General features: G+C 35.1%; 1 long non-coding RNA gene across 1 annotated transcript; it reads left to right on the top strand.

Annotated features, from left to right (window-relative positions):
- The first annotated feature begins 16,457 nt into the window (after window positions 1-16,457).
- On the top strand, window positions 16,458-17,789 carry LOC124897882. The gene is made up of 2 exons (XR_007054827.1): window positions 16,458-16,590; window positions 17,524-17,789. It is a non-coding gene; the product is annotated as an uncharacterized LOC124897882 (long non-coding RNA).
- The last annotated feature ends 5,180 nt before the right edge of the window (window positions 17,790-22,969 follow it).

The raw sequence follows: 22,969 nt of genomic DNA, 5'->3' as shown, positions 1-22,969 counted from the left end.
TAAAGGAGGAATGAACTCAATGATAGACCTTATTAAAGAGTTAGTTGACCCGGCTTGGAGGTTCTTGATTTTTTCAATAAAGAAAAAATATTGGTGTCAAAGTTAGGTCTCTCCTCGGTTAGAATTGATTGTTATGAAAATGGCTGCATGTTATACTTTAAGGGAGATACTAACCTAGAGTCCTGTAAGTTTTGTCAAAACCCTCGATATAAGTATGGTTGTAGTGGAATAAAATTAAATTGCTATTAAGGCGATGCTTTATTTACCTCTAATACCAAGGTTGAAGAGGTTGTATGCTTCAAATAGCTCTGCTCCTCATATGAGATGGCACAGTGAAAATAGAAGGCCCACTGATGTTATGTGTCATCCATCTGATGAAGAGGCTTGGAAGCATTTTGATACAACTTATCTAGATTTTGCAGCTAAGCCATGAAATATTCGTTTGGGATTATGTGCGGATGACTTCTCTCCTTTTTCAGTTGGTGCTGAGCCATATTCATGTTAGCTTGTATTTATCACCTTGTATAATCTTCTTCCTGAAATGTTGATGGCTAGTCCCTATATATTTTTGAATTATGTTGTTCTTGACCCACATAATCCAAAACGAAAAATAGATGTCTACTTGCAACCTTTGATCGATAAACTTCAAATTTTATGGCATAAGGGGGTTGAAATTTGGGACATCTCACTTAAATAAAATTTCAATCTGCGTGCTTATATAATGTGAATTATTAATGATTTTCTTGCTTATGGAATATTGTCTGGGTGGATGACAGCTGAAAAGTTGGTTTGTCCATACTACATGGAAAAAACAAAATTTTTCACATTAAGACATGGCAGGAAAAATTCATGGTTTGATTGTCATCGTTGTTTCTTGCCACCTTATCATGAATTTAGGAGACTCAAGAATGCATTCAGAAGGAATAAAAGGGAATATGATGGTCCACCTCCAAGGCTATCTGGTCATGACATCTGGGAGATAGTTCAAGATTTGCCTAAAGTCAGCGAGTAACCATTGTACAGGCTTGGTGGATTTGATGTTTCGCATAACTGGACTAAGCAAAGTATAGTTTGGGTGTTAGAATATTGACCAGATAATTTACTTAGAAATAATGTTGATGTCACGCATACTGAGAAGAACTATTTGGACAACTTATTCAACACAATTATAGATGTCACTGGCAAAACAAAGAATAATCCTAACGTCAAACTTGACTTACCAGAATATTGCAAATGCAGAGAATTACACTTACAGGAGGGGCCCAATGGAAATATTCTTAAGTCCAAGGCTAGTTTTACATTCAAGTTGGACCAAAAACATCAAATATATGAGTGGGTCCAAAGTTTAAAGATGCCCGATGGATATGCCTCAAATTTGGGAAAGAGGGTTGATATGGCATAAGGAATCTTGCATGGAATGAAAAGCCATGATTGTCATGCTTTCATGGAACAATTACTCCCAGTTGCTTTTTGTTAGGACCCGAACTAGGTCCTGACCATAACGGACATCCTGAACCATGAAAGCCTGGACGTCTTACTATATCTGATCTGGTAATCATGCACAACATTCATATAGTAAAAGAAAATGCGGAATTATGATCTAATATAGAAACATGGTCATACTCAGGATTTCAGTTTAACAATACAAAATGAAATCCAAAAACAACTAAACAACTTCTAAAATAGTCTGCGAAATCTCTACTACATGATCTAAAGAAAATTTTCTAAAACCCTGGGACAAGGCCCCCAGTAGACCAAAACCATAACTGAAAATAAATTTCTAAAAATAACTAGGCCTTCTTAAATATAGAAGGGTCACCGACTAGACCCTGCACTTCTGTCTGAAGAAATCTACTGCTTATCAGGACCCCTAGAACGTACCTCAGAACCTGAAAGGTAGGGGTTCAATATAGATGTACTGGTACGCAAAGCAAAAGCTTTTAGAATAAATAAAATAGTTGAGAGCTAGTCATAAAATATCACATACGATATAAATTCCAAAACACGTGGGCATCTTTGATAATCATAAAATTTCTCTGTCAATATAGCATCTGATATTTGTATTACTTCAGAGTGAGGTGGAACTCCCCTACAAGTCTGATGTTCCACGGGCTATATGGAATCCATCATTGACTCGGCGGGGAATCCCCCAACCCAAGTGTGCCGCAAGGGTTGGAGTGTCTGCGTCTGATACGCCACAAGGCACTAGGCCAGCGTGTAATAATATACCCGAATCAGCAAATCACGATTTTAGGCAATGAGTTATCTGAACTCGTGCCTTCTTTGGGGAACCACCTAAGCTCTCTTTATGCTCAATTTTAGTCTGTTCTGAAACATGCACCATTCTAGTTTCAAAATCTAAAAATCTGATTTCAAACATGCATTTTATTCTGTTCTGAATTAACATGGCATTAACTGAGTTGGTGTCGTCACACCAAGACTTGCAAGTCCTTTTTCTGAGATATAATGCATCATGCATGATTCTTTCATCAAAACTCAATTCAGACCACCTAAACATGCAAATAGTATAAGAGATTTCATGTTCTGATACATAAGTCAAAACTATGCAAGAATTCTTCAAACATATGGTGCTAATGTGCTTTTGTAAAAAACATGCACTCTTTAATTATATGAATATTCAACATTTATCTACATGCACAACCCTCTGTTTTGATTCCAAAATCATGTTCAAATCATAGTATAAATCAAGACCTTTCATATCATGCTTTTCAAAACAATTCATATCATACGAATAATAGGAAAAATCATATCAAGAGAGGGATTCATTATAATTCATGCTCTCAATTGAATATTAATCCTTAAACACATGCATACATATATATAGAATTTTAAGTCAATTTGGGGAAAGGCCTAAAGACCAAAACAATGTCATTGAGACTTCTAAAACATGATTATAAATCATAAATCTAAAACCCTTTATTTAAAATCATGATCTCTATGCCCATGAGATTTTTAGAATAAACCCACGTACCTCAATTTAGGAATTTTATGAATGATTCTTGAAGCCTACGGTTTGGGGATTCCAAATCTTCAATTAGTTTCAAAAATGCATGGTTGAATTTTGAGTTATTTGGGTTTTTAGTTTGAAACGCTAGAGAGTGTTCTTGAGTAATTTGGATGATTGTGAATGTATTCTGGTATCTTTAGGATTAAATCCCGTGTTTAAGCTGATAAGGGGGTGGAAAATACCTAATGTACCCTTAATAAGACGGAATAAAAATATAATTGGGAGCCCAATTTTATGGGTCACTGCATCGCTCCACAATCGCAGTAGCTCACTAGAAATTGACGAATAGGATTCTTAGGGTCACCGCGATGCAGAGCCATTACGTTGTCCCACTGGTTGGGACCTGGAGCTTCAGCATGATGCGCTACAATATCGCTAGGCTACTGAAATTTGACAATTATTAAATAGAACCCCTTCGTGATGTGCCAAGCACCTAAATGACGATGTTTTATGACTAACACTTAAATTAGCCATAATTAAATTAGCCATAACTTCTTGCCCGGGTATCGGATTTGGGCCAATCTTATATCGACGAAAAGGGCATTCAGTTTTCCACATGATAAAAATTCCAAATTAGGAAAATTATATATAGTTTAAACTTTACTTACTTTGGAAGTAAAAAATGAGACTAAGTCTCTTTGACACCATTCTAGTCATTTAACTCTAAGAGCATATTACTACGAGCTGACGCATTGACGATGCAGGGCGTTACATTATCCCCTCCTTAGAATTATTCGTCCCCGAATGATGACGCGGAATGTAGACAAGCACGATTTAAGGTATAATAAGACCGTAAAAGAATTAGGCAGGGATTGTACCTTCCATTTCGTCATTCACTAGATCAAACAGGTTTGGGTATCTTGCTCTCATGTCATCTTCTAATTCCCAAGTTTCTTTTTCAACTTTTTGATTTCTCCACAACACCTTAACCGACACTATCTCTTTGCTCCTCAACTGCCAAACTTGGTGATCTAAGATTGCAATAGGATCCTCTTCATATACTAATGAGTCTGTCACCTTGATCTCTTCTATAGGCAACACTAGGGAATGGTCTCCAATACATTTCTTTAGTATGGATATGTGAAATACTAGATGAACAGAGCCTAGATCTGTAGCAACTCTAACTCATACGCAACTGCATCTATCCTTCTCAAAATTTGGTATGGTCCTATATAGCGAGGACTCAGCTTACTTTTCTTCCCGAATCGCATAACTCCCTTCGTAGGAGAGACTTTTAGAAATACCCAATCACCAACTTCAAATTCTAGCTCTCTTCTACTGACATTGGCATAGGATTTCTGTCTACTCTGGGTTGTCTTAAGTTGATCTCTAATAATCTTCACATCCTTCATTACCTGATGAATAAGATCAGGCCCAAACAACTACGTCTCACCCACTTCATACCACCCCATTAGAGACCTATATCTTCTCCCATATAGTGCCTCAAAAGGAGCCACCTGAATACTTACATGATAACTGTTATTATATGAGAACTCTATCAATGGCAAGTGATCTACCCAAGTACCTTTGAAATCAATCACACATTTCCTCAACATATCCTCAAGGGTCTGAAAGATGCGGTCAGCTTCCCCATCAGTCTGAGGGTGGAATGCAGTACTTAGGTTCACTTGGGTACCTAAACCCCTCAAAAAAGATCTACAAAATTGAGAAGAGAATTGCGTACCTCGGTCAGATATGATAGATAGAGGTGCTCTATATAAGTGGACTATTTTTTCAATGTAAAGCTTGGTATAATAATCTCCCGAATAGTTGGTCCTCACAGGCAAAAAATGTGTTAACTTGGTCGGCCTGTCAACAATCACCCAAATAGAATCATACTGGTTTTGGGACCTCACAAGTCTCATAATAAAGTCCAAATTGATCATCTCCCACTTCTACAAAGGCAAAGCTATCTCTTAGGATGTACCACCTGGCCTTATATGTTCTACTTTAACTTGTTGGCAGTTCAAACACTTAGAAACATAATTAACCACATCACGTTTCATATTATTCCACCAATATAAGGTCTTTAGATCAGGGTACATCTTAGTAGAGCCTGGGTGAACAACATACCTCTAAGTGTGAGCTTCGTCAAGGATTCTCTTTCGTAACCTATCTACATCTGGCACACATAGTCGACCCTGATATCTCAAAATACCATCACCACCTATTTCAAAAGACATCAACTTCTGCTGACCCACATCTTTCTTGATCTTCATTAAGATGGGATCTTCAACTTACTTCTCTTTAACTTCTGTACAAAGGGAAGATTTAGCTACCTCATGAACAAACACTCCCCCATCTTTGGAATCCAAGATTCGTACTCCTAGATTTGCAAGTCGGTGAATATCCTTCACCATCTCCCTCTTTCCCTTTTCAACATGAGAAAGACTACCCATAGACAACCTGCTGAGGGTGTCGGCTACCATATTTCCCTTGCCCGGATGGTAGTGCAGGCTCATGTGATAATTGTTTGAAATCTCCAACCAACGCCTTTGCCTGAGGTCTAATTCTTTCTGCGAGAAAACATACTGTAAAGTCTTGTGGTCAGTAAATATATCAATATGTACCTCATTAAGATAATGCCGCCAGATTTTAAACGCAAACACCACAACCACTAACTCCAAATCATGGATGGGGTAATTTCGCTCATGCACCTTTAACTGCCTAGATGCATAGGCCACCACCTTACCGTGCTACATAAGTACACACCCGAGTCCCACATGGGATGCATCACAGTATATAACAAACCCCTACGTACCTTTTGAAAGAGTCAAAATAGGAGCAGTTGTCAACTTATCTTTTAACTTCTCAAAGCTATTCTCACAGGAGTCAGACCACATGAACTTCACCTTTTTTTGAGTCAACTTAGTAAGTGGTGCACCTATGGAAGAAAAATTCTCTACAAATCTTCTGTAATACCCTGCCAAACCCAAGAAGCTCTGAATATCAGTTGGAGTCGTAGGTCTGGGCCATTTTCTCACTGCCTTAATCTTTTGGGGATTAACCTTAATCCCATCACTAGACATGATATGCCCCAAGAAAGTAATAGCATTAAGCCAGAACTCGCACTTAGAAAATTTTGTATACAACTTATGATCTTTAAGAGTCTAAAGGATAATTCGGAGGTGATTGGCATGGTCCTCCTCACTCTTGGAATAAATCAGAATATCATCAATGAAAACTATAATAAACAGATCTAGAACTTGATGGAACATCCTTTTCATAAGATCCATAAAGGCTGCAAGGGCGTTAGTCAACCCAAAGGACATGACTAGGAATTCATAATGATCGTATCTAGTTTGGAAAGCTATTTTAGGAATGTCTGACTCTCTAACTTTCAACTGATGGTATCCCGAACGAAGGTCTATATTTGAAAAACATTTAGCACCATGAAGTTGGTCAAAGAGATCATCAATCCTAGGAAGAGGATATTTATTTTTAATAGTGACCTTATTTAGCTGGCGGTAATCTATGCACATACGCAGGGAACCATCTTTCTTTCACATAAAGAGTACAGGTTCACCCTAGAGAGAAACATTGAGACGTATAAAACCTTTGTCTAGAAGGTCTGCTAGCTATTCTTTCAACTCTTTCAGTTCTGTAGGAGCCATTTTATATAGCGGAATAGAAATAGGACGGGTTTCTGGCAATAAATCAATACCAAAATCTATCTCCCTATCAGGTGGTATTCTTAGGAGATCATCTGGAAAGACTTCTGGAAACTCATTTACCATAGGGACTGAGTAGAGAGGACAAATTTCGGAATTAGAATCTTTAACCCGAATAAGATGATACAAACAAACTTTGGAGATATGTTTACAGAATCTGAGATAAGATATAAAGTTCCTTCTAAGACCTAAAGAATATGCCTCCCATTCTATCACTAGTTCATTCAGAAAAGAAAAGGTGACTCTTCGAGTTCTACAATTTAATATGGCATAGCACGAATGAAACCAGTCCATTTCTAGGATAGCATTAAAATCAACCATATCTAGGTCTATGAGGTCTGCCATGGTATCTCAGCCACCAACAGTCTCCACACAATTTATATACACTCTCCTAGCCACAACAGAATCACCCACTAAAGTGGAAATAGAGAAAGGTTCCAAAATTTCATCGGGTTAAACCCAAAACTGACAGCCACATAAGGGGTCACATAGAATAAGGTAGACCTGGGATCAAGTAATACATAAGCATCATGGGAAAAGATTTGTAACGTACCAGTGACTACGTCTGGTGAGGTTTTTGCCTCCTGGTAGTTGGGCAACGCATATAGCCGATTGCAAACACTCCCTACAACTGAGGTGGCGCCCTTTTGGGGTGGTGGTGGTTTGGAAGAATTTGGTTGAGATTTAGCACCACTAATACTTCTTCTAGTCGAAGGAAAATCTCTCTGAAAATGAATCGACTGACCACACGAATGGCATACCAGCGAACCCAGCTAACACCTCCCTGGATGATGCCTATTGCAGGTCTCACACCACAGAAATGTATGATGTTGCTGAGCTACGCTGCTCTGTGACTGGTATCCTAAGATCTGGATCCATGATTGCTTTGGAAACTCTGAGGTCATCGGTCTACGCACTCTCATGCTTAGAATTCTCCCACTTATTATACCACTGGTTCACAACTTCTTTAAGCTAGTAAGCTGCCAATTCCACCCCTTCTACCTCGTCAACATGCATCACCTTGAAGATCTTCTCCATCTCATCCACAAAATCCTATGGATCCTCTTCTACCTTGGTGCCCAAAAACTTGGGCGGGTTCATTCTCAAGAACTGACCCACCCTAGTAGCCTCAGATGTGATCAATGTAGACCCAACATCTTTCGATCATTGAGTCTATGTGGCTACCAACTGTACAAATATGTGAATGGACTATCTGAATTCTACATTAGATACCTCTCTCTGGCGAGGCTGAGTGTGGTTAGTCCCCATCTGGGGAGCTCTGAGTGCCATAGGTGGGCTGGTCTGAGTAAGTGCGACTCCCAGAGTAGCATCAATCTCTAGAGTTGGGGCTCTATTTCGGGTCCTCATCCCATGAGTGGGATAGACCTCATCTATCTGTGCATTCTGATCGATAGTACGATGGGGAGGCATGATTGTTTTTCTAAAATACAAGAGATCATTGATTAGGGGATAATTTAAACTCTGGAGAATGAACTAAACCACAAAGAAAAGAAACATTCCTAAACGCCTAGTAGCCTTCTGCTCATAAGTATGGCGCCCTACACATCCATAAATAAGATTCTACCCGACGTGAATTCGCAAACACCCTGGAACTATGAACCGTGCTCTAATACCAAGTTTTTCATGACCCGAACTAGGGCCTGGCTGTGACAGACATCCCGAACCATGAAGGCCTAGACGTTCTACTCTATCTGATTTAGTAATCATGCACAACATTCATATGGTAAAAGAAAATGCAGAATTATAATCTAATACGGAAACATGGTCATACTCTGAATTTCAGTTTAACAATATGTAATGAAATCTGAAAATAATTAAACAACTTCTGGAACAGTCTGTGAGATCTCTACTACATGATCTAAAGATAACTATCTGAAAATCTGGGACAAGGCCCCCAGTAGACCAAAACCATAACTGATAATAAATGTTTGAAAATAACTAGGCCTTCTAAAATATAGAAGGCTCACCGACTAGACCGTGCACTTTTGTCTGAAGAAATCTACTGCTTATCAGGACCCCTAGACTGCCTCAGAACCTTGAAGGTGGGGGGTCAATACAGATGTACTGGTATGCAGAGTAATCCAAAATAAAGCTTTTAATAATAAAAAAAATAGTTGAGAGCTAGTCATAAAATATCACATACGATGTAAATTCCAAAACACATGGGCATCTTTGATAATCATAAAAATTTTCTGTCAACGCATCCTCTGATCTTTGTATTACTTCTGAGTTAGGTGGAACTCCCTTACAAGTCTGATATTCCACGGGCTATATGAAATCCGCCATTGACTCGGCGGGGAATCCCCCAACCTAAGTATGTCGCAAGGCTTAGAGTGTCTGCGTCTGATATGCCACAGGGCACTAGGACAGAGTATAATAATATACACGGATCGACAAATCATGGTTTTGGGCAATTAGTTGTCTAAACTCATGCCTTCTTTGGGGAACCACCTAAGCTCTCTTTATCCCAATTTTAATCTGTTCTAAAACATGCACCATTCTAGTTTTAAAATATGAAAATCTGATTTCAAACATGCATTCTATTCTGTTCTGAATTAATATGGCATTATATGATTTGGTGTCGTCACACCAAGACTTGCAAGTCCTTTTTCTGAGCCCTAATGCATCATACATGATTCTTTCATCAAAACTCAATTCAGACCACCCAAACATGCAAATAGTATAAGAGATTTCATGTTCCGAAACATAAGTCAAAACTATGCAAGAATTTTTCAAACATATGGTGGTCATGTGCTTTTGGAAAAATCATGCACTCTTTCATTATATGTATATTCAATATTTATCTACATGCACAACCCTCTCTTTTGATTCCACAATCATGTTCAAATCATAGTATAAATTAAGACCTTTCATATCATGCTTTTCAAAATAATCCATATCATACGAATAATGGGAAAAATCATATCAAAAGAGGGATTCATTATAATTCATGCTCTCAATTGAATATTCATCATTAAACACATGCATACATATATATAGAATTTCAAATCAATTTAGAAAAAGGCCTAAAGACCAAAATAATGTCATTGAGATTTCTAAAACAAGATTATAAATCATAAATCTAAAACAATGTCATTGAAACTTTCTTAAAATCATGATTTCTATGCCCATGAGATTTTTAGGAAAACCCCACCTACCTTAATTTAGGAATTTAACGAATGATTCTTAAAGCCTGCGGTTTGGGAATTCCAAATCTTCAATTAGTTTTGAAAACCCACGGTTGAATCTTGAGTTATTTAGGATTTTAGTTTGAAACCCTAGAGAGTGTTCTTGAGTAATTTGGATGATTGTGAATGTATTCTGGTATCTTTGGGATTAAATCCCGTGTTTAAGCTAATAAGATGGTGGAAAATACCTAATGTAACCTTAATGAGACAGAATAAAAATATAACTGGGAGTCAAATTTTATGGGCCACCGCGATGCGCCACAATCACGGTGGCTCACTGAAAATTGAAGAATGGGATTCGTAGGGTCACCGTGACGTGGAGCCATCGGATTATCCCACTGGTTGGAACCTGGAGCTTCAACGCGACATGCCACAATCGTGCTAGGCTACTAGAATTTGACAATTATTAAATAGACCCCCTCCAAGATACGCCAAGCACCAAAATGACGTTGTTTTACGACTAGGACTTAAATTAGCCATAACTTCTTGCCCGGGTATCGGGTTTGGGTGAATCATATATCGACGAAAATCTCTTTCAATTCCCACATGATAAAAATTTGAAATTAGGGAAATTATATATGATTTAAAATTTACTCACTTTGGAAGTAAAAAATGAGACTTAGTCTCTTGAATACCATTCTAGTCATTTAACTATAAGAGCATATTACCACGAGCTAACGCATTGATGATGAAGAGAGTTACACTTTTATTGATTTACCTGAAAATATATGAAAACCAATAGCATAGATCAGTTTGTTCTTCAAAGACTTATGAGCCACCACATTAAAAGAAGAAAATCTAGCGTGAATGAAAAGTAATATTGTTGTTATCACCAACTAGTTGGAGAAAATTTTTTCGCCAACATTCTTCGATGTGATGGAACATCTTTCCATTCACCTTGTGTAAGAAGCTCGGCTAGGCGGTCCAATTCAAACTAGGTGGATGTATCCATTCGAACGATAAGCAATTGCAACATATTTAAATTCATACATATCTCTTTTTAATATAGTAAACATCTAATCTTGAGATTATCCAGGGCAATTGGAAAATTAAAAAGGGGTCCCAAAAACAAACATAGGATGGAAGGCTTTATAGTTGAGGCATTTCTTGTAAGAGAAACGTCTCAATTTTGTTCATACAACTTTCGTGATGAAGTTGCTTGTTCAAGAAACCAACCGAATCATCATCAAGACGATGTGAATGAGCTTCATTTGTAACTGATATTAATTTTCAATCAATCTGGTTGTAAGGCTAAAAACACCATACGTCGCGGCTCACTCCCACGGAGTGTAAATCAGAAACTTTGTATGTCTTGCTGAATTGTTCGAAAGTTAAGCACTTTTTGAAGTATGGAGATTAAAATTTTAACATGTCTTATATTTTAACTCATTCCCTTAAAGAAACTAATTGTGTTTCACATGTTGGATCTTCAGTTCATTTAAGACTTAATTTCATGAAAATAAAGTGTATGCATTATTTGCAACATAGTTTACATATAAGGTTCGTAAGTGTATTAATATATCTATAAATTTTAAACATTTACGCATTCCTCGGCTAACATATATATATATATATATGTAAAATATTTTTATGTACACCAGTCACCAAATGCAGTCGCATACGATCAGTTCTTGAGAGATATTTCTTTAGGTCTAGTTGAAGCTCAGGAAATGTTCCATTACATAGTAAATGGGTTTAAATTTTCCACCGAAGAGCACTCCAGAACAAGGAAAACAAACAATAGTGGTGTTTGGGTTAAGGGTGATGATGATGTTGAATACTTTGACATCATACATGAGATCTTAGAACTAGAGTATGTTGGTTTTTCAATAAAAAAAATAATCCTCTTTAGATGTAAGTGGTTTGATCCAAGCACAAGAGACACAAGAGTACATAAGGAGCATAACATCATTGAAGTGAAGCACAATAAGTCGTATCCTATTTACGATTCATTTGTTCTAGCGCAAAATATTAAACAAGTATTATACTCCTTATCCGTTGTGCAGTGATAAGTCTGATTGGTAGGCTGCAATCAAAATAAAGCCTATAGGACAGGTGGAAGTTGAGAATATGTTGGAGACTACGTATTAAAATGAAATACAGATTGATCATGAGCTAGTGGACATTGACTTAGTGGATAGTTTGAATCACCCGAAAAATATATTGAAGAAGTTAATGTTGCAAAAGAAGAAGTTGAGTGGGTCCACTTCATGGGTATACACCGACTCATTCTGCTCCTATCACTGTGCCACCGCCATCAACGTACTATCGGATGACCGCTGGCACATCCGGACATCTACTATCATCAGTACCCCCCTATAGCAGTTATCCAGGTTTACAGAGTGATTCTATTAGATCTATTAAGTTGTTGGATCTTTATCTTAGAGGCACTCAATCCGGTGCTTCAGATCCGACCATGCCAGTACATCCACCAGCACTTGCTCCGCAGTCTGGAGACAGAGATGATTATAGGAGGCGTTATCTTATTCATTATGGAACAGGGTAATATTTCTAAATATAATAACATTATTCATTTTTCATTACTATATTATTATGCTCTATGAAATTACTGTTTGATCTTGTGTTGTAGGTTTAAGCCGGATGCTGGAGTTGGAATAATTGCGAGGAAATGCATTTATCGGCACTTGAACGGCTACTGGACCAGTTGGCAAAAGGTTCCAAAAATGGACAGATAAAGAATGTTTAACGAATTTCATGTAAGGATTTAACTTATCGATTACTTAACACATTGTTAGAACAAAAGATTGAATATTATATTTTTATTTTTGTTATTGAAATATTATTGGTGGGATGATGCGAATGAATGAGCTATAAAGAGAAATTTTACAGAAGAGCTATATCTAGATTTAACGGTCTATTGAATTATGCCAAAACCAACTTGGTACGACTTGACTAGATAAGTGAATCCTTATGCCAACAGTATATTTGTTATTGGAATAGCGAAGAATACCAATTGTTGAGGGACAAAGGAAAGAAAGCCCGGACATCATCCAAGTGTGGCTCCCTACACACCGTGGGTGCCAAAAGTATGATTGCTGTGGAGGAAGAAATGGTATGTAACTTTTACAGTTTTAATTATTTATTTCTATTTAAATTTTTAATTATTTGAAGATTAATAATTTTTTCATATGCAGGAAAAAGAAAAGGGTAGGAAGATAACACAGGATAAGCTATTCGAGGAGACGCATGTGAAAAAAAAAAAAAAAAAAAAGAACCCGACTGATGAAGATGTCTGGGTTGAGCCCCATGCAAAAGCTGCCCATGTAAGAATCAAATTTTGAATTTATGATTCTTTTTCTCAAAGTTGATATTATTCAAGTATAAGTACTTTAATATTTTTTGACTATTATTTTTAACTTTGCTTTGAATATACGACAAATATAGGCAGCTTGTTAGTGAGTTTCGTAGTAGTCAGCCTCCTAAAAGTCAGTGTGACTCAATACCCCAACGCGTAGAGGAGGAGTTATGGGAACAAACTGTGGGTCCTGTAGTTAGAGGCCATTTCTATGGATACCACAGAAATAATTTTGGCTACAATGTTAGGTCTTCGTCTAGTCCGACATCCTATACCTCTTCAGTTGATAGAGAAACCATTGAATCACTAAAAAATACGATTTCTAAACTCACTAAAGATCTTGTTGAACAGAGTTAGAGGGCGCAGAAGAAGGAGGAGGAAACATCATCACAAATTAGGATGTTGCAGGAGTAGTTCAGCTCTTTTATTCAGACTGCAGGGGTTATTCCTCCATGTCCTGGTGATGCGGTTCGGGCTGCAAAAGGTCTAGGCCCACTGGATCATATCAGCACAGATGCGGATGCGAAAGACGAAGATGATAACGGTGAAGATGAGTGGTAGTTCTTTCACTTTTGTATGTGTTGTACTTTGGATATGGACTTTTAGTTGTAGTTTTTACACTTTTGTATGTATTGTTGTAGTTTTTCACATTGGTTTGTTGTTATATCGATTTGAACATTTTTTTATAGTTTGTACATTGGGTTGTTGTTGTTGTTTTTATTGTTGTATTGTATGTTGTTTCTGTTGCTTTTTATTTAAAAAAAAAAATTCAGAAAAACCGACCACAAGTGGTTGTTTTTTTAAAAAAAATTTGCACAAAACCGACCACAAGTGGTCGATTTTTCTAAAAATTAATTTATTAATTTTTCAAAAAAACCGACCACATGTGGTCGGTTTATTTTGAATTTTTTTTATTTTTAAACTCATTTTTCTATTTTAATAAAATAATAATGAATTTTTAAAAATATATATTTTAAAAAAAATCGACCACATACGGTCGATTTTTAAAAAGCTACCACAATTTTACCGAGCACACACTTTGGTCGGTTTTGTGGTCGGAAATTGAGGAAAACCGATCACTTGCGGTCAATTTTTGTGGTCGGTTTTTCTCTTTTTTTTAGTAGTGTTGGGCTAACTCGATGATTTGGAAACACAAACCTTCAAGTTTTGTGTATTTTTAGGAATTAGAGTTGGTTCCTCGGGTTGCAAGAATTCTATAACCTAAATTCTAACTTGAAGTGGGATTCAATAGTCCAGAGAGATTATTATTGAATAATTAGGAATTAGAGGTTATAATTTCTTAGGTTACAGAGTTTTCAATCTTTCATTGAGAGGCACATTGTGTTTAGTGAAGTTGGGATTAAATCCTGTAGAGGTACAAGTCGCAGTTTTTTATACCTTTTGTGAGTCGAGTATTTTCCACGTAAAACTATTGTATTCATTATTTACTGTCTTTACTGCTTATGTTGGAACATGTTAGGCAACCTAGTCCATTCGTAGGTGAAAATTGGGCATAACTCACATGAGTTATTAGGAAGTACAGAAATATCATTGAAAGATTCATATATAGGGTTTACGCCCCATCACCTCAAAACTTATGCCTCACCCGACGCTAACTAAAACACCCTGCCTTATGCCACCGCCTTTTAAAACACTAGTTACCCTAGCAAAGGATCCCTAATCTATGAATAGTCATATTTAAGCGCTTTGTATAGATATGAAAAAATCTGCGGCACCTTTTCCAATTGGATTTAAAAGTTTTACATATCGATGGTTGTAAAATAATTTATAAAACCAAATCAATTGCATATTAACAATTATAAATAAATGTCTTAAGAAATATTCATTTGCAACGTAGCAAAGATGATATCTTACATGTTATCATAATATTAAATGAACTATAAGTCTAGCTTAATCTCAAAAGCTAACTCATTAACGGCGGAGAATTATTGCTTAAGCCATATTAAGAGTCCAAGTAAAGGAGCCCATTCATCTCCCATGTGAGATTTCATTCATCACCTCCTCGCACGCCCAGATACTATTCGGTACTAGAAGGATGCACAATCTATCCGAGAGTTTAAAATTGGTGGTCTGGCACCGAAACCATCTTAAATGAACCTTGGGCCAAAAACATAACCTCAAAAACTAGCTGGGAGAATCGCCAAAGTTATATGAAGAGTTCAGAAAACTCATCCATCTGCAATGTTGAATTTCATTCATCAAATAATATAAAAATTATCTTTATATTGTCAATGAAAATATAATATGCTTATATTCCTCTTTGAAACATGTTATGGAGAAGATGCATGCATGATTTTGATACGATTAAGTTTCTCATAAGCTTCCTTAATTTGTCAGATAGGCTTATTCAAGGTGTCTTGTTTGAATTACTTTTTAACCTATTTGTTAATTAGTTATATATGACCTGGAGTTGTACTTAAGTAATATTGGATAAGATAGGCAATCAGGACTTGAATTCAAAGAAAACCTAGTAAGAATTTTATATTAGTACAAAAAGTCAAGATTTATACACAATATTAATTATAATTTATAAGTTAAATATAATTAGCACGCCATGCATGCAGTTCTTTTTGGCCTTTTTATTTAATTTCATTTCTTAACAGTGGATAGTATCTTATTTTGTTTTTAAAGCTTTGTAACCGAAGTTCAATACCTGTGACTTGAAAGATAAAGCAGAGAGCTCAAAATAGGGTGATATTTTAGCAAATACTTTTTTTTTTGGTGTGTGTGTTACCTTCAATGATCAATCTATAGGTTAATGACGTTACACTAATTGTTTCTCTTGTAAAATTGAGTTAGATGAACACTGTGTATGAGGAAGTAATCTTTCTGACTGGCTATATATAACTATTATTATCACACTAATTGTTAGCCACGCTTGACTTTTCTATGAAAATTAATTAATTTCATAAGAATTGGATAATTTTTCTCCAATTATAACATTATAACTAACGACATATATTTATAATCTATATCTATAATCCATATCAATATCTTCTCTCTATATATATAATATTAAAAGTGTGAAGACCCTTAAAAAAGTGATTTGAACTTTTTACTTCATTAAAAGACTATTCAATAGATAAAAACATCTTTTTACTATTTTCCTATAATTATTATAATTAAATTTGATTATAATAAATATATGGAAAGTTTTATTTTTGTCCAAACTCCTAAAATATATAAATGGAAGAATCCTATAATATATGGGATGTTTTGCTTCTCTAATTAAGGACTATTGAATATATGAGGGTTTTTGTTTCTGTACAAACTTCCCACCTCAAAGAAAATAAACGCTTTTCCAAAAAATCATGTGTTTCTCCTCCTCTCTTTTTCCTCAACCTGGTGAGTTTTTTATATCTAATCTTCAATTTATTTTTTGTGTTTTGTTTGAATTACAACAGAAAAGGGAAGAAGGTTTTTTAATGTGATGATTAAGTTAGAATTAATTTATGCAATATATATATATATATATATATATATATATATATATATATATATGTGTGTGTGTGTGTGTGTGTGTATGTATGTATGTATGTATGTATGTGGAGAAAACACCTTTCTTCAATGTGCATTGTTTCATACGTTGTTTGTCATCGCAGGCTCGCCGCCTAAAAGCTTCAGCTTGTTTTGTCATGCTTGCGATCGAGTTTATGCTACTTTTGTTTGTATAAAAACCTTATTTGCTTATTCGATATGCATTTACACTAATTAGGTTTCTGGTAAATTGTCTATTAAATTCTTTATCTTTATTATCTTGAACTTGATCTTTTTGCTCGTGGCAAGAAAAGTGTATGTTAAACTTCACCAAGTATGTATCTAGGCAGTCCAAAATCTCAATAGTTAGTTGTTGTGGTTTTTCGGTCAGTAAAAAAATCATCTGTGAATGCGTGTTGGTGCATTTTTCTTTGTGGTTTTCCATAGAAAAATCATCTATGAATGGTGTTATATATCAACAACATGCATAATGTAATCTCATAAAATAGTGTTTGAAAAGTGTATGGTGTACTCAGACCTATCCTTTACCTTATAAGTAGAGCACCATTTTCAATGGACCCTCGGCTTCAAGATAAAAACAGTGATTATACTACGATTAATTGAGTGAACAAAAAACAAGGATATAATACTACGACTACTAGAACAACCTTGGCATTTTCTAAAACTGTGGTAGATCGAGGAATTAATCTTCATTCTTACAATAGAACTCGGATATAAAAATGAGATACAACCTATAAAATTTTGGCTCGGTTTTTGTCTCAGTTTTTATCTCTTTTTCAGGTTTTCTCCGTGGCATACTCTTGAGTTTTTCAGCTCAGTCGTGGAAGTTGTATATAGGTCATTCACAACTTGCCTAAGCCATTAATCAGCATGATAAAAGCTGTTGGCTGGAATCTTGATACTGCAGCAAACTTCGTAGAGCCATATGTAGTTCATGAAAGAGAGTTCATAAGAAATATGTGTTTGAATCACATGTTTTCCAAAGAATATTCACTGTATTTAATAATGAATTCTTCTCGATGAAACATGAGATTCAGCTTCGCCAAGAATAGTTTTTACGACCAATAATTTATCTTACCAAGGTTTCCTACAATAGCAGAAACAAAGCTATGGGAGGAAGATAAATGCTAAAAGACAATCTCATATTAGGTTTTCTGCTTAATCTGAGTATTATTTGTGGAACGTTGCGAGTAGAAAGTATAGGTTTCTAGAATCTCCGTTGTTTTTTTCAAATCCATTTTTCCCGTATATAATGTTTGGTTACGTTTCTGAGAATGAGAATTAGAAGATTGTTAAAGTTTCATCATTTAAAAATAAGGGGGTTAGGATGGTAAGGTTTGGGTTTATATGATGAGTTTGGATTCTTGGGAGGTGATGTACTTCGTGTGGTTTGATTCCGAAGGGCGGGTTTGCAATTTATTTTAATGGATATTTGTATTGGATGTCGTGTAGTGATGATGATGATGATGATAGATTGAATTTGGTTACTTCTTTTGATTTATATAAGCAAGTTTTTGAAAGGATTAAGTTTCCCAATCCTTATATTGTTGATATCCACTCTAGCGTGAAACTTGTGGTTCGTACTAAATGGCTATCTTTCTATGATAATCGATTCTTGGAATAGTAAAAATGTGAACAACTATAAAGTATGGGTGATGAATGAATAATAAGGTGCAGATGAATCTTGGAATAAGAAGTTTGATTTTTCACTCTTCACTAAGAAGTTTATTGGATAATGCTCGGAGGATTATAATAGCTCTCAGTTTATGAATTTTTACCCGCGGAAAGCTTGGAGAATCAAATCTTTGGAAGTAAGTTACCACACACTTTTCTCAATGTGAATTTTGAATATACGACAATAAATGAATAAATCATTAGTGTTGAGAAGATCTGCACTAAATTTTGAATGTATGTATAAATACTAACAGGGACTATTGAATTATCCAAACCAAGAAATTAGATTAAAAAGTCCTTTAAGGACCTGACCTGATGCAACACCTATGACATGGAAAATCTATAAGGAATTGCTATGACAATATCAATTCCATTAGGAATTAAATTGGATTTTTCAAAAAGTAAAGCTATGAATTATAATCAAGTTTCTCTACGAGAGAAATTATGTAAATTTTATTTTGAAAAACAAATTTTTACCAAAGAAAAATTATTACACTAACTAAATAGGAAAATAGTTTACGGGTGATGTTATATAAAGGTATAAGGAAAAGTTATGTAGTAGATTTTTATGCAAAAAATTTCATCACGAGAAAGACACTTGTGATAATAGTCATTTACTATTTCTCCTAAAAATTTTATTTGATTATCTAATATAAATCATCCATCTCAAAATTAGTTTAAATGATCTTCCCAAAATTTACGATTAACGTTGAAATCTTTTAAATTTTCTTATATTTATTAGTTGCCTTATAAATTAATAAAAATTCATTAGGTATTTTCAACGCTTGAGGAAAATGAAAAAAAAAGAAAAATCAAAATAAAAAGTGTCTTAATCAAAATAGTTTATCATGGGTAACAAATATTATATAGATAATTCGACTAATTTGTTGCCGGTTTAAAAGATATTAAATTCAGTTATTGTATCAATATAATACAATTCATTTTCATTGTTTAACTAAGTATAACTTTTAGTGTAACTTTATTAGCTTTTTTAAAACAAATTGGTGTTGTTATCATTTTAATGCCACAATGTGCATGTGCAAAGCATGTAAATAAAACTAAATAGCTCGCTTTATATTAACAGGAGTATAAATATATGTGTTTGATATATGTAACTTAAATTCAGTGGAACTTATGTTGCACATAAACCTTCCGCAATGAGGCCCGCACTTACTTATTCATTTAGGGGTCGTTTGGTGTGAGGTATAAGAGATAGATAGTCGCTGGATAAAATGAAGGACTATTCCATGATTGGTTGGAGGTATTAGTTAGTACCGGGATTATTTATCCGATCATTTATATCATAACGATAGGATAATGCTTTCATATACATAGTAGGATAACTAATTCCGAAATAGCTCCGGAGATTAATTATCTCGAAATAACTTTTTTCCAACCAAATGATTCCTTAAGGTTTAAGCTCAACTCAACTTGTGTTAGTATGTATCGGCAACTAACTACCACATAAAGAAAGAACATAAAAAGTTTTAATAGCTAGGCAACATAAATACTAATGGACAATATACAAGTATACGAGATGTAGAGAAGTCATCTCTTAATGCTACTCTTCACAACCCAAAAATGTTAAAGTCACTTATATGCTTAAAAATTAACACTAAACCAAATTAGTGTCCAATATACGTAAGGAAAACGAACAGTGACATTGCATGACTTTTTGCTCATCTTCAACATCACATAAGAACTATTTAGCTCAAAAGGTGCATAGCTATATGAGATTTAGGGAAGACAAAAAGTTTAATCAACATTTCTAAAGAACCTTTATACTTCAGATATAATACCAACATCACTACAATGACTATTATACAAGTATTTAAGCAAATCAAATACATTAACTATGCTCTGACATATCTTCTTTTCCTAATTTACGTGTTATGTTTAAGAGAGGAACTACAATTCTTCTTACGGATTCAACACAATCAATAGCTTTAATTTGATAATGATTAAGATACATCATATACTTTTATTTAAAATTCACTTAATAATATGCAGTGACAAAATCAGTATTTTTTAAAAAGAAGCTCAAAATATGAAGTAAACACATGAAGAAGCAATAGGGAATTCAACATATACCATATATTATAAGGTCCCTTGGACCTACTTTACTTTGCCCATGTTAGTATATATATATATATATATATATATATCCACTTAATTTCTATACACAATTTACCAAATTTAGATATAATACAGATAAGTTATGTTTTCTAGAATTCAAGATACTCAAAATTATAGTTTCCTCCATAATCATATTTTGGGGAAGAAGCTAAATCACATGTTTTTTCGTATAATGAAATGTATTTACTATTGCGTAACATGGCAAGACCAACATACGAACAGAAATAACAACCAGGTCCCATGAATTAAAAAATAAAAAAATGAGCTAAAAATCATTGTATGTCAGTGTTTGTTTTCTTACGTATATTGAACTCTATTTTCTGTTTAGCGTTAATTTTAAAATATTAGTTCACTTCATAAAATTATATTGAATATTATGATTTTTATCATAGTTTTCTTTCTAATTTAATTTACCACGACCAAATTTTACAATCGATATCTTCCGCATGACATAATGTAATTTCGATTCAACATTTTTTTAGGTTTACAAGTATTTTTTTTTTTTATAAATTTTACGACTTAGAATGTAACTTTTGTTAATGGATTGCCAACTTTGTGATATATATTGTACTTTAAAGAAGATTATTAAGGTCGGTATTAAAAGACTTTATCATGGTAAAACAACCAACCAACGCAAAGAAAAAGTACATAAACTAAATAAATATTAGTGAAAAAAGATCAAGTGAGACACAACAAATAATATTTGAGATACAATATTTATTTATATTATTCAAAATAGTCATAGAATTTATTTTAATGTCAACTGCTACATTTTAATAACATAGTTCTTAATTATATATATAATTTTATTAATTGATATGAGATACACGTGTAACGCACGTACGCTTAACTAGTTATGAAAAAATTGGTTGTGTAACTTACCAAAGTCTTCAATTTTGGAGGTTTTCAATGAAGGGCTCCTGTGAGGCAACTTACAGGTATTATATTAATGAATTTTTTTTTGTGAGAAGGGAGCATAATATTAATAGTTAAATAGAGTTGTTACAAGACGGATTGTAGGGGCCCTCTGGGTCCCCTAAATCATGTTGGTAAGTAGCTGTATTATTATTAGTTTCATAATTTAATGCAACCCTTCTAGGAAAGGCAGTCCCTAACTTGTCTGCTTTCAATAGCTCTTCCGCAAACGAAAGTGGAACTGTCAAAATTTGCACATGATCAAAAGTTGTCTCCCCTCCCCTGGATCTGGCTAATGCATCAGCGACCTTGTTTTGTTGCCTGCAAGAGTGCTTCAATATTAGGTTGCTCAATCTCTGCATTAAGAACCTGCATTCCGAAATAACATTGCAGTAGCCAAGGTGATTAGTGCATATCATTTCTAAGGCGGTTTTGGAATCTGAATTGACCTCCAAGGGGGTCAGATTTTTAGAGTGGGCTATCCTAAGGCCTTCGAGGATTGCTATGAGTTCTTCCTGCTGCACATCTGCATAGGGAAGCTCTCTTATGAAGCCTAGGATCCAATTTTCTTTATGGTCTCTAAACACACACCCTACTCTAGCAGGTCCCAGTTGTTGTTTTAACACTCACATCTGTGTTAAGTTTATAGAAACCCTGGTTAGGGGGTTCCCATTTGAGGTAAATAGTAGAAGAAGTCTTTAGAGAGCTGGTTGGATTCATAATGGTAAGGGAATATTAATTGGTATGAGCTAAAGTGTGTTCAATAGAGATGTTGACATTTTTTTGTTGAACAAGTTATGATTTCTGGTTAGCCAGATATTCCACATGTAAAAGGGAAGGATGATGTCCCATGAGTACCAGTTGTTGAAAGGTTTGTTCCCAAGGGCTTTCCAGGTTTCAACCCAGTTGTGGCTATTGAGGGAGGTAGAGTTGAAAGAGGCGATGAAGATACTTTTAGAAGCAATTCCATCCGAGAAGTCTTTGGCTTTAGGGCACTGGAAGAAGATGTGGGAGATGTCTTCTTCTAGATTTATGCATTGAGTATAGTGTGATGGAACCTCCATCCCCAGGTGTCTGAGGTAACTCCCAGTAGGGAGTCTATTGTGGTTGAGGAGCCAAAGGAAGGTTTTAATCCTATTTGGGGTTCGGAGATTCCAAATCCAAATGTATTCATTATCAAGTTCAGGTAAGGAACATATGTTTTTGGATTGAATAGTGTTGCATGTGCTTTTCATGGTGAACTTACCATCTGGGGAACGATCTCAGATGATTTTGTCCTCTTTCACAGTTTGGTGGGGGGTGTAAGTATTGGTGATAATGTTCATGAGATCATGGGGTAGAGTAAAGGATATGGCATCAAGATTCCATGTTCTATGTCTGTGAATTGTGTTAACAGTGAGCTTGTCTTCACCATTGTTCAAAGGGCTAGAAATGCAACTCCTAATAGATTGGTAGTTGGGGATTCATTTGTCTAAGAAGAATCTGGCCTTGTTCCCTCTAT

Source organism: Capsicum annuum, chromosome 4 (assembly GCF_002878395.1).
Source record: "Capsicum annuum cultivar UCD-10X-F1 chromosome 4, UCD10Xv1.1, whole genome shotgun sequence".
NCBI classification, from domain to species: domain Eukaryota; kingdom Viridiplantae; phylum Streptophyta; class Magnoliopsida; order Solanales; family Solanaceae; genus Capsicum; species Capsicum annuum.
Note: the sequence above shows the minus strand (reverse complement) of the source record. Positions and strands in the feature narration are given on the sequence as shown.